This window comes from Eleutherodactylus coqui, chromosome 6, assembly GCF_035609145.1.
Source record: "Eleutherodactylus coqui strain aEleCoq1 chromosome 6, aEleCoq1.hap1, whole genome shotgun sequence".
In the NCBI taxonomy this organism is placed as follows: Eukaryota; Metazoa; Chordata; class Amphibia; order Anura; family Eleutherodactylidae; genus Eleutherodactylus; species Eleutherodactylus coqui.
In genome coordinates, this window is record NC_089842.1 from 38,948,802 (window position 1) to 38,964,825 (window position 16,024).

A 16,024-nucleotide genomic window follows, 5' to 3' on the forward strand; every position below is an offset into this window, starting at 1 on the left:
TTGCAAGATATGGGGTAAAAAAAAATGTCCGATTATCTAAAAAAAAAATTGGGATGTGTGAAATAACCCCGTCCATGGCTCGCCTTTCTTCGAGGAGTTCACCGGTCACTTCTTATCTGTCGCACTTGTAATATAGACGGTTGTCTTTTGCCAGTTGACTCGAAAATGGACTTGAGAGGCGGACCAGTGGGACGCTCCTATGTAAATAGTAAGGGCCGCCTGCCCCTCTCCACCACCTGCTGTATGAAAGGAAATGTATTTCGGATTCCAAGAGGCGTTGCAGTTTGTACCAAGTGTATTGTTCTCCTTACTGCTTCCCCCCACAATGCTGGAAGGTTGGTAGAGACCAAGCACTGTGCAGTTTGCTGTGTCTCTATGTGAGCGGCTTGGTCTCTGTGCTGCATGTAAGGAAGCTGGGGCTTTGTCTGGGTCTTGGATGCAATTATCCATCTACTGCTCCATGCCGCACATCGCTGACAGCCGGGCAGGAAGGTGAACATCTGCAGCCCTACGACCACCGCTGTACAATATCTATGAACCTGACAAGACCCCTATGTGATCTGATTGAGGATCTTGTGCCTTGAGACCCAGGATCCTTGTGAGCGGCTCTGCAGTACACACAAAGGATGCACTGAGCAGATGTGAATTGCTCTCTGTTCCCAGAGCAGGAAGGATTAAGGAATGAATGAGAGGCAGAGATCAGTGTAGAGAATGAAGCAGCTCTTCTTTCCACAATGAGGTATGGTCCATTCACTTCATCCCTCTACTACCAAATCCTCCGTGGTGTCTGCAATGCTTGGTCAGTGCTTGCATCTCCTCTTCCCCTGTCTTCACCTGCATCACACTGCTACTACTACTACTGCTAGGGAAGGGGGTACAATCCAAGTCTTTCCTTCCGCCATAACTTTAGATTTAGCTTTGCATCAGTTGATTGTACATATAAGACTTGGGCTTTGCGGTGAAAAAAGTCATTTAGCAACTGCATTCATCTGCAAACCTTCCATAGTAGGCTTTTCTGCAATGATATATTAGTAGTAACCCTGTACTTACTTATTATAGCGAAGGCCACCCCTACCTGATTTTCGGGGCTGATAATTGGCAAGGGTCTTTGCATCAATGTGGCCAACTGGATGTATCGGGGACATATTGGGATCAGTTGTTAAGGTTGACACTTGGCTTGACACAATCTCATCCAACAGGTCTAGACATTCCGAGAACAATAACCCCATGTTCTTTCTAGTTACATGCTCTTAGTATATTGCTGCATACATAAGCTGAGCTTAAAGACTTTATCTGCAATGGGGGGGTCCTTGGAAAGCTCATTGTGATGAGATTGTGCAGTCAATGTAAGCTCCTTCGAATACTTTCTGCAGCAGACTTTATTGCCCTCAGTTCCATCAGTTTCAATTTGCAGCCCATGGACTTCTCCATGGAAGACAATCCTCGGAGGTCATGGCTTCAATGTAGATTTATGTGACCATCTCTGGCCTTGTATGGTTCATCTGTGGTTGATATGACAGTGAGCTGGAATTAAGAACGACATGTCGCTGCTGGGAGGACAGAAATTGCTTCCTGTGAGGGCAACAGGGCTCGATGACTGATTCCCTACTGAAAGACAGTGGCTGAACTCCGACTTCAGGCTACTCTAATGAGGTTTTCAAAATTTAATGCAAGAACAAAGAATGACTGTCGAGCCACAGATCACCCTGGAAGCTTTAGACATAAGACTCTGTTGATTGTATCTTTCTTGGGTTGTAGAGAATATTGAGTCTTCGCCCTTTGGAAATGAAGACCCTCGGCGGTAGACGTAAGACCTTAGTTGGCAAAAGAAGGGTAAAATTTTGGTAAGAAATTTAGAGAAGAAGTGAATGAAATTAGAAAGTAGAACAGTAGGAGCCAAACTGCTTCAGGAGTTAACGGCGATGGAACTGACAACCCAGATTATACTTGCTGCATTGCACATTGAAAAAAAACTTTTGTCAAAATTACATCATTGTTGCTGTGGCATTTGTCAGGAAGGGCTATTCTGTGTAGATACTGGTTAGAGAGGGGACTGTTGGGAGAACAGGGCCAAGGGAACTAGATTACTTGAGGCCACTCATTAAACAAAAGGCAAATGACCAAGGGCTCTTAGACTGCTGCATATGACCAACTAGGAATGGGAATGGTCAGTCACAACTATTCTGCATCAGTCTATAAATGTACAGACGTATTTGCTTAGTTCTCCAGGATGGGAGGACACTTTTTTTTTTTACTTGTCCCCTTGACCCAAGACCTCTTCTGCCCTCCGGAGCCCTTTGGTGAGTTGGTAGTGGTAGGGGAGTTACATAGTGAAATTTGCCTGTCTCATTTATGTCATCCATGGAAATGACTAGCCATCGCATAGCGTATCTGCATCAAGCATAGGCAAGTGTTACCTTCTTGTTAAGTCAAATAATGAGTTAATTGTAAATTAGGTAACACTGAATAGATACAATTCTGCTTTCTGTATAATGCTATTCTGTCTTCTTTCTTTCCTGCAAACATCCCTTTGGCATCACTTGTGTGCCGCAAAGTATTGGCGTGCTAGAGTCCATGTCACGATGTTGATTTGGTCAGTCGAGTTCTATGCTGTGCAGTCCAGCTTATCGCTTCATTTCACAGCCAACCATTCTTGGTAATGTGTTAATTGCGCACAATTCATCCTGGGTGTTACACCGGGGTTCAGTGCGACACCGTCTTCTGCTGTTCACGGTAATGATAATAGAGAACAGCGGTTATGTAATACAAAGCGGTGCAGGACACTGTCATAAGGGCTGAGTAAGTACTCAGATGCAGGACCATCCATGAGCAATGTCCTGCATTATCACCGGGCAGGAGGAGAATAGAGCAGTGAAACCTGAACACACAAAGCAGGTATCTCATAACAATCAGATACATTCTCCAAGCTGAAATACGTATCCTCGGCTCTTATGATCTGCAATTTCATATTTCATGCTTTCGACTTCGAGAAGACGGTCTAAAGACGAATTCGTGGCTTACGTTGACCTTCACTGGGGTGTCATTATGTCAGCAATCACAAAGCATTACATCCCATCAATCAGCTCCGTTCTAGTATCTCTTGGTAGAGTGATGGACTCAGACACATCCATTTTCTTGATAGTTGGTTTGATGTTTCATCTAGTCCAAGATGCCTGTAAATCAACTTTTATTAGGTTTGGGGAAAGGTGTTAGGGTGCTAAAGAAAACTCTTGGTACGGCCCTGGGGCATGATGGACGGGGAAGTATTAGGTGATATATTTCATCCTAATGACTATTGCTGGGTGGCAGGTTTTTAACTAGTGCAGATGCATTTTCTTGGCCTGGGTTTAGAGCCATCATGAGCTAGAGAAACAATTATTAGAGGTTCGACTAGCCAAAAGGAAAAGCTGTAAGTGGTTGATCCTGTTTCTATGAAAGAGTTGGTGCAGGGCAGCGTCCAGCTCACCAGGATTGGGGATCAGCTCGTAGGTGGTGTAGTCTCTGGGAGGACAGTGGCCTACCTGTGGCCTGATCGTGGGAGTCCTCCAGGTAAAACTTTGTGTCCACATCATCAGCCCAGCTCTGGCTCTTCAGAACCGGACTCCCACTCACTGCAATGTCTCCCACTCGTACCTACCAGCTCTTAGTTTCAGATTTATGGACACGGGAATCAATAGGGGTCGTTTCCATACTGCAGCCAGACGGTTTATCTAACACCAAATAAGCTTGCTTTCTGACTGAGTGTAATGGGAACAATCCATGGACCTCTTTAGCGCTTCATCGTTCCACTTCCTCTAGGCCTTAGGCTGGTGGCTGTACACACCAGCTCCAGACTTTTTCCATAGTCTTCTTTCAGTTTCACTTTTCCTACTAAGCCAATGGGGCGGGCACTTCCCTCCCTTATATACTACACCCTGGTTGCCAAGTTGACTGGGTAAATTTGGCACGTTGTGCCAGGCATAGGTTGCCCTTACCAGCTCTCAGGCAATTGCAATAACAAGAGAAGCAATAATCACCATCAACACGGCAATCCTTACATCTACATGATATGCTTCTTAGTTATCTAACAGTTTCTGGAATATCTGCAGTGCTGGTCTTGCTCAGGACAATGGCTTTGGTCTATATATGTCCTGCTATTAAAATTGAAAAAAAAGAGTTTTCCAACATTGTAAATCCTTTTTATGATAGTAGGAATGGTTCCATACTATCCAAGAGGAGCCACTGTTGAGATGACTGACCACCAACCATAAGACATCTCAGAATGATTCTTGAATTAAGGTTTTCTAAAATCTCTAGATTATATTACAGGATGGAAAGTCAAACTTTTTTCTTACTATCTACCATCTCTATGCTTTTCTGTCACATTCCAAAGCCATATGGAAAAATCCCTATAAAATCCCCAACTGGATTTCATGAGTGATGTAAGCCTTAGTGTGGTTTCACATCCCCATTGGAACCTCCATCCAGAGGTTTAGTAGCACAAAACACCGGACAAAAAGTAAACAAAAAGCCGGACAGCTGAGCAGAAAGTGAACAGAACCCATTATAGTCAATGGGATCTGTTTGGTGCTGTTGGGTTCCGTCATAAGAAGGAGTTATTTGGCCATGGGGATTCCCCTTTCCTGCTCCCTGAATGGAGCAGAAAACCGGAACCCCCGAGCGCAGATGTGAAACCACCCATAGGTTTGCACAAAAACAAATGAGCAACCTGTTAAGCAGTCCCAACATTTTGGATTACAGTTTGTAATAATTATACAGTAGCAATATAATTGCTCATCTTGCATGGCAGTAATTTGATTTAGCTGCAATTTTCTCTAAATGTTCCTAATTAGGCAAGAAGAAACAAACCATTTCTTTTGGGGATGGTATCACCATGACCCTTCTGAAGTTCCCATTCTTGTCTAACACATTGTTTAAAGAGAAAGAGGTGGCCCAGCCATTGAGATTAATAAGCGGCTACAGATGAGATAATTAAAAACCAACCGCTAAGGCGTTTCATGAGTACACTGCATCAAAACAGCGCAACAAAAAAAATATTTGCACCCCTTGTTTCTTGTTTTTCATTACAGTCATGCTATATTTTTATTACCGCTGCTACTTATCAAACATAGTCTATAACCGAAAGCAACTGCCCCCCCCCCCCCTTCCTTAGATTTAAAGGGATTTTCTAAAAACTACAGGCTTAAAATGGTGTAAAAGAAAGACAAAATGTATATTCACCTACTTTAGCAGCTCCTCATCCGGCGCAGGAGCTCGTGTTCTCTCTTTCATGGCTGCTGAAGCCTGTGATTGTCTAAGTGATCACATGCACCATGTTTGGCACATAACCGCCTACAAGCTTTTGCCCAATTCCGAGCAGTGGGAACTGGGGCTCCAGTGCTGGACAGGGAGGTGTCAAAGTAGGTCAATATACTATTTTTTCTTTATTTTGTACCATTTTAACACACTAACTGCCATGTGATTTAACTTATGCCAGTTCTGAGCACAGGGCCTTGTGAAGCATATAGAACTCACACGTCTCTTTGCCTTGGGAGCTGCGTGGTATGTGACATTGTTGCACGTACCTAGGGGGTATAGTTCAGAGGTAGACACCCAGGAACACCCAGGGTCCACTCCAGATACAACTAAAAACTTGTGGAATGCCAAATGACTCAATTCTCAGAAATAAGCTCAGTAAGTATGTTGTGAGTCATAGACAACCCATGTAGTGTAAAAATTGATTCTAGCACCGTGTGAGTAACTCACGAACAGAAAACAATAAGAAATACATTTTTCATTAAATTAGAAAGCATCACTTTGTTTTTTGAAGTTTTTATTCTATTTTCATGATAAAAGATCAGAATATGATAGTGAGTCACGCTGATTACAGTGATAATATCTGCTGTGTGTATCTGTGCAGTAGTTTAGGAGAAACTTGCATTTTATTAGGAGCAGCCACACATGAAAGACTACAGGAAGTAGTCTTCAATAGTCGTGAGGTACTGCTAGCTTCACGCACCCACAGGGCTAGCCACACCTTTGTGGAGAGGGGCGTTAGGGTAGAGTCCTCCACCCCATGATCTGGATTGACCAACAGATGTTGTAGTTCTTGGGTAGGTATGGGCCTATCTGAGTCAGGTGATGCAGTTTCCACCTTGGGGAACCTTGTGTCCACTTCATCCGCCCAACTTGCCAACGGTTTCTCTATCCCCGTTTTGTCTCCTGCTCTTGGGTACCGGTTCTCTTTCTGGCACTCACCCCCATGGAAGTCACCAAGCCCACTTCTGTCGTCAACTTTAAATGGAACTTTATTCAATGATGCGTGGCTTTTCTCTCTTGCTTGCTACTAGGCCTTGCAATTACTCTTGCAGTACTCACTGCACACCAACTCGGACTGGCTTACTACTAGAGATGAGCGAACGTACTCTGATAAGCACTACTCGTCCGAGTAATGTGCTTTATCCGAGTATCGCTGTGCTCGTCTTGAAAGATTCGGGGAGCGCCGCGGAGCGGGGAGCTGCAGGGGAGAGCCGGGAGGAACGGAGGGGAGATCTTTCTCTCCTTCTCTCCCGCCCGCTCTCCCCTGCTCCCCGCCGCAACTCACCTGTCAGCAGCGGCGCTCCCCGAATCTTTCAAGACGAGCACAGCGATACTCGGATAAAGCACATTACTCGGACGAGTAGTGCTTATCCGAGTACGTTCGCTCATCTCTACTTACTACTGATCTGCCAGGAGGCGAACACCACCCTAACTTTTATACCATTCCCTGGTTTCCAGGGAAAATGGGACTTTTATCATGTTATATCAGACACTGGTTGGCACATCTAGTGCCCAGAGGGTACAATGCTTGAATCAAACTTTGCTTACAACAAACTTTAGAAAAGGACAGTACAAAATGTATATTCAATATCACAATAAAACCCATCGGCTATGCAACATCCTCTTACACCTAACCAAACTTCCATCCAGCAATTAACAGCTGTTTGCTGGTTATTGTGTATAGGGAGAGAGCTGTCAATCAGTGGCAGGAAGGTGGGGTGGGAGGAGCTAGCTGCTGCTCGTGAATACTACTTCTTGTAGTCCTCTATGTGTGAAGCTACTAATAAACTCCAAGTTTCCCCTAAACTACTGCACAGATACATACAGCAGACATATCATTGTAATCAGCGTTTCTGTCACTATCTTACACAGCTCTCAGAGAGGGCTGCAAATAGATGATGACAGATTCCCTTTAAGCAGCAATAATTGCTATCAAATACCTCCTACAGTTAGATGTCAGACTTCTACATCTTTCCTGACTTTAAACCTTGCTATGTATTGATCTTTTACCTTGAGGGTGAAGTAATCGCAACATAGTTCTTACTAAAAAGAAATGCTGGGTAGATCCAGTACAGGAGAAGAAATTGTTACAATGTAGCCAGACTGGAAACTGTTACAGAATAGAGATGAGTGAGTATACTCGCCAAGGCACATTACTCGAGCGAGTAGTGCCTTAGCCGAGTATCTCCGCTCGTCTCTAAAGATTCGGGTGCCAACGGGGGGCGGGGAGCGGCGGGGGAGAGCGTGGAAGAACGGAGGGGAGATCTCCCTCTCCCTCTCCCCCCTCCCCTCCTCGCTCCCCGCCGCAACTCACCTGTCACCCACACCGGCCCCCGAATCTTTAGAGATGAGCGGGGAGATACAATGATGTACATAGTAGAGAGGAGGCCTCTATTAAACTGTTGCCCCTATTAGGATAAATGGCGTTGGTATTCTGGATAGAAGGCCCCATTTTTGTTTTCCCCTCCATGATCCTTTGGTCTATTCACCAACCCGCTGCTGCCTCCTAACAATATATCTGTAATGTATCTGTGTTGAAGTATCATGCTAAAATTCCTTCTCACCACGTGATCGATACCACAAAGTAGGAGAAGGAGCAATTATTATTGCTGCTGCAACTATTAATTCCAAGAGGGCAGTAGTTTGTTATACATGTTATGTGATAACTCCAGTTCCCCTTATCTTTGAACATTTCGTTAGAAGAGAACAAAACTGAAATATATGGAAAAATAGGGGATCCATAGAAGGGGGCAAAAACTTTTTCACACCACTACGTATCTATGGCATTTGTCCTGGAAAGGGAACGTTGTAATTGTCTGTAGTAAGATTTGCGATGCTGCATAGACTTCTGTATAAATGGAAGATCTTCTTTATGGAACGTGGCTCAGGGGTGTAGCTATAAGGGATGCAGAGGTAGCAATCACTACTGGGCCCTAAGCCTTAGGTGGCCCAAAGACCCCTATAGCACATAGAAAGATACTAGTATTATGAATGGCACATGATAGGTACAAACTTTGCATTGACCCCCAAGAGCTTCCAGTTACGTTTTTGCCGCCGGTATCTCCTAGGCCCAATGTCCATGGCCGTAATTTGCACTGCGGGATCCGGAGTGGGCATTCGCCTCTGGATCCCGCAGCAAATAGTACCCTTAGGACTTACAAGGGAAACGATTTTCCCTGCCCACAAGTGGAAATCAACTGCGAGGGAAAATCGCAGCATGTCCTATTCTGGTGCGGGCCTCACACCGACGGCTTCCATTGCAGTCAATGGAAGCCATCCTGCTGTGAGTTGCAGTGGATCTGCGTCATCGCCGGTGCGATTCTCTGCACTGTGCATGTGAGGCGGGTACCGAGGGTCGCTGCCGAGGCACATAGTCTGATTCCGCTGTGAGATTTCGCAGTCAGAATCCGACCCGGCCGTGGGCATTCAGCCTTATTGGTTTGTATTGTGGGAACAAAGCTGGAATCCACTACTGGTTGGACAAGGTACATCATCCTGTTCATCCAATTCGTACCAGAAACCTAAGTCAAATGTGCACAACTTGGGGATGACATTTTGGATCTGTCTTCTGCTGTACAGCACTGGAGACCCCAATTTTTTCACCAGCCATTCATCTGCTTACACATACTGGTGCAAACTGTATTGACCGGCTAATGGATATTCGATGGTGTTCCCAAGACAGGAGCTTTAATATGTATATACATATCTGAGGTAGACTGTACACTTAATATTCCATGTAAGATAGTGTATAATACACCAGCAGTATATACATATATACAGGTAGTGTCATACAGAAGGGAGCATTACGGGGTCAGTTGCCCTGTCAGTGCTGGGCATTGATGTTGTGACCAGGACCCACCCCATGTGGTCCCAACGCGGCACGCTCCATTATCTTTTAACACCATAGTTTTAGCAAGTATACTTTTTAACATTACATTCATGGAAAATCCATATATATATATATCCATCCCACCTTGATAATATCGAGTATATCAATGAATGATGACTATACGCCGATCAACCTTCACATTAAGACCACCTCTAATATTGTGCAGGTTCCCCTTGCACTGCAAAAACAGCTCTGACCCGTTGGGGCATGGACCCCACAAGACCTTTATAGGTGCCATGTGGTATCTGGACCAAGATGTTCACAGCAAATGATTTAAGTCCTGTACGTTCTTGGTGCGACCTCCATGGTTCAGACTTGTTTTTCTTGCCCGTCCCAAAGATCCTCCACCAGGTTGATATGTTTGGAGGACAAGTCATCACCTTGAGCTCTTTGTGATGTTCCTCATCTAATCTTGACCAATTTTTGCAGTATGGCCAGACATTATCCTGCTGAAAGAGGTCACAGTCATTAGGGAATACCGCTGCCATGAAGGGGGTACTTGGTCTGTAGGGAGGTGGTATGTGTTAAAGTAATATCCACATGAATGCCAGGAGCCTGCAGAACATCACCCAGAGCATCACACACCTTCTTCCATTGCTCCATGGTCCAGTTCATGGTAATCTTTTCCTTTGGGAGAAGACTCTGGCTTTGATTTATATTCCCAGTCGTTGTTACAAGGCATGTAAAAAGGTCTGACCTTGATTTGCAAGAATGCTGCCTACCAGTAGGTGGTGCTGTAGAGGTAGTGTTCTATCTCCCCATTTGCATAAATTTCCCAGAGCAGTAGGATGGCATTATAAGTTTCCTTACACCTACAAGATGCTCTCCCTAAGGAGAAACTGTATAACATCAACTCCAAGAATTATCTATTTACTTACTAGGTAGAATAATGCCATTCACATACCCGTCACTTATGGTATGTCTCCGTGTATATACAGTATGTGTTTGTGAGGAAGGGAAGGTATAGCGCCAACTTATTCCAAGCTGGGTACCTTGAGTCGGCTACCTGAACCATGCAACCTTGAGGTCGTGAGCGAGAGCTTAGGACTGCATTCTGCTGCCTTAACACTCTGCGCCACACAAGGTCTATTAACCCTTCACCTCTTGATGATACTAACCAAATGATGACTACACTGTACGCAGAGAGAACACTGATCAAAGGTAATCAGTAATATGATGATGTATAATGTAATTATAGTAAGTTGTTACTGCGGTGATTAGGATCGGCTATTATTGAACAATCCTGTATGTGGATTGTGTTTTAGTACCGTATTCAGGAGGGGTGTCGTGTCTCCTTAAGGAGAGCACCCTTTAACGTGTGTGGAGACACCTTGGGGGTGAGTGGGTCAGGGGATGGTATAGTCTCTCCCCAAGTAGAGCACCCAGAAGGGATGTGGGGACACCTAAAAGGCGAGTAAGGAGACTTATAAGGTCATGCATGCTCCTCTGGGTAATTTATGCAAATAAGGAAGATGGAAAAATACCTCTACAGCGCCACCTGTTACCTTCAGACGAGTGTATGTGCACATAAGCTCGCCTCAGCGCAATGTATTTGCACAATGAATGAAGTTGATTTGTGCGCGGATTGGCGCATATTACTGTACTTTTTGGGCATGCATGGCGTACTCATATGTGTGCGTGACACCCCCCTGCGCTGATTAAAAAGGCTTTTTAGCCTAATGTGATCTCTACGCAATTACACAGCATATTGCGCACTTGCATGTACATTGAGGCCACTGATAGACTTCTATAGGGCCCTTAGTGCGCAAATGTGCCGGAAAATAGGTCCTATTTTTTCGTTCGTGCAGAAAGTGTTCATGAGAACGAACCCGCTGACATCCAAGGGTTCGATTCTTTCGTATTGCATGTGTATATTTTGTATGCATCTGTCTGAAGAAGTCAGCCCTTAGGCTGGGTTCCCACGGGACGGGAATCTCGCAGCGGGACCGCACGGAAATTCTGCGTGATTCCCGTTGTGGAAAGGCTACTTCAAAACCGGCAGTGATTTCATCCTGTCTTCCACTGTGGAAATCTCTCCCCAAAGAGAGAAGAGAGACCGCAGCGGAAACGGCGATACAATTGACATGTCTCAGATTTGAATTCCGTGCCGCATGTCATATGAATCTGCATTACAGACGTGGTACAATAGGCTCATCTGGAAGCACCTTATGTGGATTGTGAGTTATTACTGTTGCTAGGTGCAGGTATATAATCCCGACTGACTGTATGACCGCGGATTACACGGACGTGCTCTCCAGCAATGCTCTTACTTGGACTGCGTGCTCGTTATATGTACTCAGGATAGCTGCGCAGGTGGAGCAGGATGATGTGCAGCAGTTCTCCTCTCAGGTATGGAGGGATGCAGCGGTTTTGCAGCTTTTACCGTCTCCAGGTGTTTTTTGAGCTGCAGTCTTATGCTGAGATGTCTTTATTGACAGAAAGCCTCGTTCTAGCGCTTGGCACCTACGTCTAATGTACTCCTTCCAGAAATAGAAATCCTCCCAGATCAGCGGTGCAGTGAGTCTACGTCTCTAGGAATAATGCATGGTGCTCCAAGAAAGCCTGGCATTAGATGCAGGCAGCATGGACAGTGCTGGGAACGTCCGTGTGTCACTGTGACATTGCAAAATCAGAGATACAGAATAGCCCTAGATGCAGCATTGCTTAAATGGGCTGTCCGGTTGTGTTGATGGGCTATCTACAGGATAGGCCATCAAAATTAGAATGACAAGGGTTCGACCCCCTCTAATCAGCTGTTCGCCAGTCGGGTCTATCAGTGCACTGACATGATTTCTGTAGGAGGCAGACAGCTCCATTCTCACTGTAGTGGCCAGGCCTGGTATTACAGGCCATTGACTTCAATGGGAACTTTGCTTGCAATACCAAGCCTGTCCACTGCAGTGGGAACAAAGCTGTCTGCTTCCTGCAGAAATCAGCTCAGTGCATGAGCACACCAGGGAAGAGTACAGCTGATTAAATTTAAAAGGGTTCGGCGGATAGGCAATCAATAGTTTACAACTTTAATGATGATAACCACAGGTTTTATGTTGTACAAAATATTCATTTTACCATAAAATAACGTTTTTCTATGTCCTTCTATTGCTGTGTGTGCTGCAGCACTTCCTCAAATTCTGTTCATCCCAATCCTCCTGGTTCATCAATATAATATCATTTAGTTGAAGGATGAGCTGGGATTATTCCGATTGCCAGATTGGAGTTGAGAAGGATTTTTTTTCCTTAAATGAGGAAAATTAGCTTCTACCTCATTGGTTTTTGTTTTTTTTTTGCCTCCCTCTGGATCAATATTGGGGGGTAATAGGCTGAACTGGATGGACAAATATCTTTTTTCGGCCTTATATACTATGTTACTGTGTTACCGTCCCTCTAAATTAGGGCTCTTTCCCATGAGCGCATATACAGCGACGGCGTTTTTAAGTTTTCACGCCTGCTCCGTATAAGCACCCCAATGGGCTTTTTTCCGCGATCACGGCCAGCGTTTGCTCATCCATTCACAAGACCGCAAGCTTCGTTTTTGGAGGAAAAAATACGCCACACCCTGGAAAACCCTCGCTCTGCCAAAATCCTCGGGATGCCTTCCAGTGCCTATAGAGAGGCACCTGTAAGCTTTTCGCGGTGCTGGATGCTGCAAAAATGCCCCCCCCCCCTACCTTCTCTTTCCCTGCTCCCATAGAAGTCTATAGGACCAGCCAGCGTATATTGGCCAAAACATCGTTCCAGAACGATGTTTTGGCTGAGCGTATATGCGCCGGCCGCGTATATGTTCTATTTTTCACGCTGCCGGCGTATTTATGCGCCGTATATTCGCCCATGGGTGCATTGGAAACCAATGCTTCACATGGGTACCGTATATGCGCTCGGGCGTGAAAACGCACCGTAAATGCGCCCATGGGAATAAAGCCTTACAGTGTAGAGTAATGAACCAGTTGGGGTTTGTGGAAAAAGTGGGTTGCAGCCCATATATGCTCTGTAATGGGGGAGGATAGGGTCTCACCTTTGGTACTCTGGTCAAGAGAAAAGGGGCATCGGAGTGACTACTGAGAATTGCAGCTTGGTGTTGCAGAAACCACACAGGGCAGATCAATACATACCCGTGCACGGCTGGCATCGTCTGCACCTCATGCCCACAGCACAGAAGTTGTATGCCGGACCTGTCCATGTAGTTGAGGTCTAGGGCCTTGTTACGGCACTTTTCATAATTCTCAATCAGTATCAGAGCTGTATAATTAGAGGGGTCATAATTGGGGTCAAAAGTAGTAAGGGACACCCTTGGTCCTAGCCAGCGTAGATTCTTCATCCCCACAAAGTCTTAGGACTTGTGCAGTGATAAATGTGACAGTTCTGTTGTGTATATATGGCTCCTCCAGACTGCAGCGTACACAGGAATGCTACTAGGGCAGAATATTTCTATAGCGGTGCATTGACACATAGCTAATTTGTTGTGCATTTTCTGCATCTGAACAAAATCAGCTGCAAATTTGCACCAAAATTGCATCAAAATCTGCATCACCAGGTTGTTTCACCCCTTCAACTAAATTAAAATTGAAGAATATGAAATCTGCTGCAGAAATGCAACAAAATCGACACCAAACTGCGTTGTATTCAGAAGATTTTAATTTGTAGGGCATAGACTACTTCTATAGTGTTACACAGGTCTAGTGCTCCACCAACAGTGACAACAGTGCCACCTCTTAAGCAGGCCACAGGTGGTATTACACCTACCTTGTGCTTTTTAGTATTAAAATGATACTTTTGCAAAATCGGGAGTCTTCACGCTTTACATCACTAAAAGCCGTCAGAAGGTTAGACAGAAAAAATAATGAATATTTTCTATTTTTATCACACCCGTGCACTCTAGAAAGGAAAGAGTTAAAATAACCCAATTGCTCAATGTACCTGTCTGCAAGGTTAGGGGCTTTTAATTCTACCATTTACGGAACTCACAGGTTACAGCGGTCACCACTGGGTATTGATGGCCATGCAAGGCCCATGTAGATGTCAACCTGGTGGAGAGGATTTACCGTCCGATTTGCCGGTTTTAGGTCCCACTTTCAGCTTCCAAGATGGCCAACGCAATCTGCAGATTACCTAATCCATACAGTGCGCTGGTAGCGTTAGCCTATCAAAGAACTATACCTGATCTGAGATTGGCCAGTGACGCTCATGTGATCAGCAGTGGCTAATTAACCCTTTCCAATCCACTGTCTGACATCTAAGGACATTCTGATTCAAGGCTGTACAACTCCGATGTTGGAAGATGTCCGGCAGGGTATTCCTACTGTATATTACTGGCCGCTCTGTTGTCGGGGGCCTCTCCAGCATGTCACATACCGCGGTACTGGCTCTAGCCAGCAGATGGCACCATTGTATAATGGCAGAAAGAGGAAGCCCCCCTAGGAAACCCTGAATTCAAAATTGGATTGCAAAGGGTTAAAGAGCAGTGCATGGTGTGTAAAAAACTGGATGGAAAATTGCAGCGGCCAGCTTGGAAGGCCAAAAACCAGGACCAGAATATGTAGATTGGACAGATAACCTGTTTCCCTAAAATAAGACATACCCTGAAAATAAGACATAGCATGATTTTCCAGAATTTTTGAGGATGTGTGAGGTTCAGCTTCTGGTACACCAGTATATTTGGGTCCGTGTGCTGGCCAGGTTAATTCATGAACGGCACACAGACCCAGTATAACCTATGGGGCTAGGCACACTGCCGTTTGCATCGGTGGTCCGCATGAGAAAATGCATTGTACATCCTATTCATGTCCATATCAAATGCATGTTAGTGTGCGGGCTGTCCATATGTGAGACAGCACACGGCGGACAGCTGTCTGTGTGGTGTCCAATGTGACAGACCTTAGGCAAGAGCTTTTATTTCTTAGCCTAGAAGGACCTTACAAACTAGAACTACCACTTATGCTGATTGAAGAGGTCATCAGAATGCAGAGCCTGTGTTGGTGCCTCCTCGGATTCTTCCTCTATCTACTGCAAGTTCCTCGACGGTGCCCGCTGCGATATAGAAAATGTAAATGAACCAAAAATGCAACAAAAAATTATTATAAAAAAAACTTACCAATAAATAGATCCTGAGCAGAACCTGCCAGTCCCAATTTTTGGTGTAGGTTCCTAACTAGAAAGTTCTGTTCCGGCCCATGGATGATGAGCATGCGGTATAGTCTGTAGGTGGTGCACACCAGCCTTTAAAGATGTTTTGTCATTGTAATGTAGTATTTTTAAACTTACTTCTTGGTCCCCAGTAAGATTCCTGAATAGGTCTTCCCCTTCCAGATGTAAGCTCGGCTTTGAGTTTTTCGAAAGGTCACATGACCATGCCAAATTCCAATTCTGCCATTCCCGATGATGTAGTGTTTATCCATGGCCTTTTACTTATGGCCTGGGCAATAAGCGTTACGTCACTAGTGTTCATTCCCTGCCCGGAAATGCTGAATCCCCGGTCGTTTCCAGGGACTTACCCAAAGGCCCAGGGGCTCGGGTGCAAGAGTTCAGCTCCGGTCCTCCCTCGTACCTATACCTAAATCGTGCAGCATACAGCTGCAAAATGAATTTCCATCCATGATCTAGCCCCTTGATGTAATCTTTCCAAACATGATTCATTTCCTGCACTACATGAAAATGAGTTTGCAGCTCCTTAGGCCACTCTCACATACACACCAATTTTTACCGTTATTAGCGCGGCATGCCAAGTGCCGTGCTAACAGTGGCACAATGCTCTCATTGATTTTAATGGGGTTACTCAGACACGTTTTTAACGGCACGATCTTTGAGAGCTGTCTGTTCTATTTTTGCATTTTTTAACGGAAC

At 45.0% G+C, this 16,024-nt stretch overlaps 1 protein-coding gene across 3 annotated transcripts in view; it reads left to right on the top strand.

The window, feature by feature from the left end:
* The first annotated feature begins 341 nt into the window (after positions 1-341).
* B3GAT1 (beta-1,3-glucuronyltransferase 1) overlaps positions 342-16,024 on the top strand; it is a 62,903-nt gene continuing 47,220 nt past the window's right edge. For all 3 annotated transcript variants that reach the window (XM_066606611.1, XM_066606609.1, XM_066606612.1), the window contains exon 1: positions 342-739. The gene's annotated coding sequence lies outside the window, so the exon portion shown is untranslated. The remainder of the gene's footprint in view (positions 740-16,024) is intronic.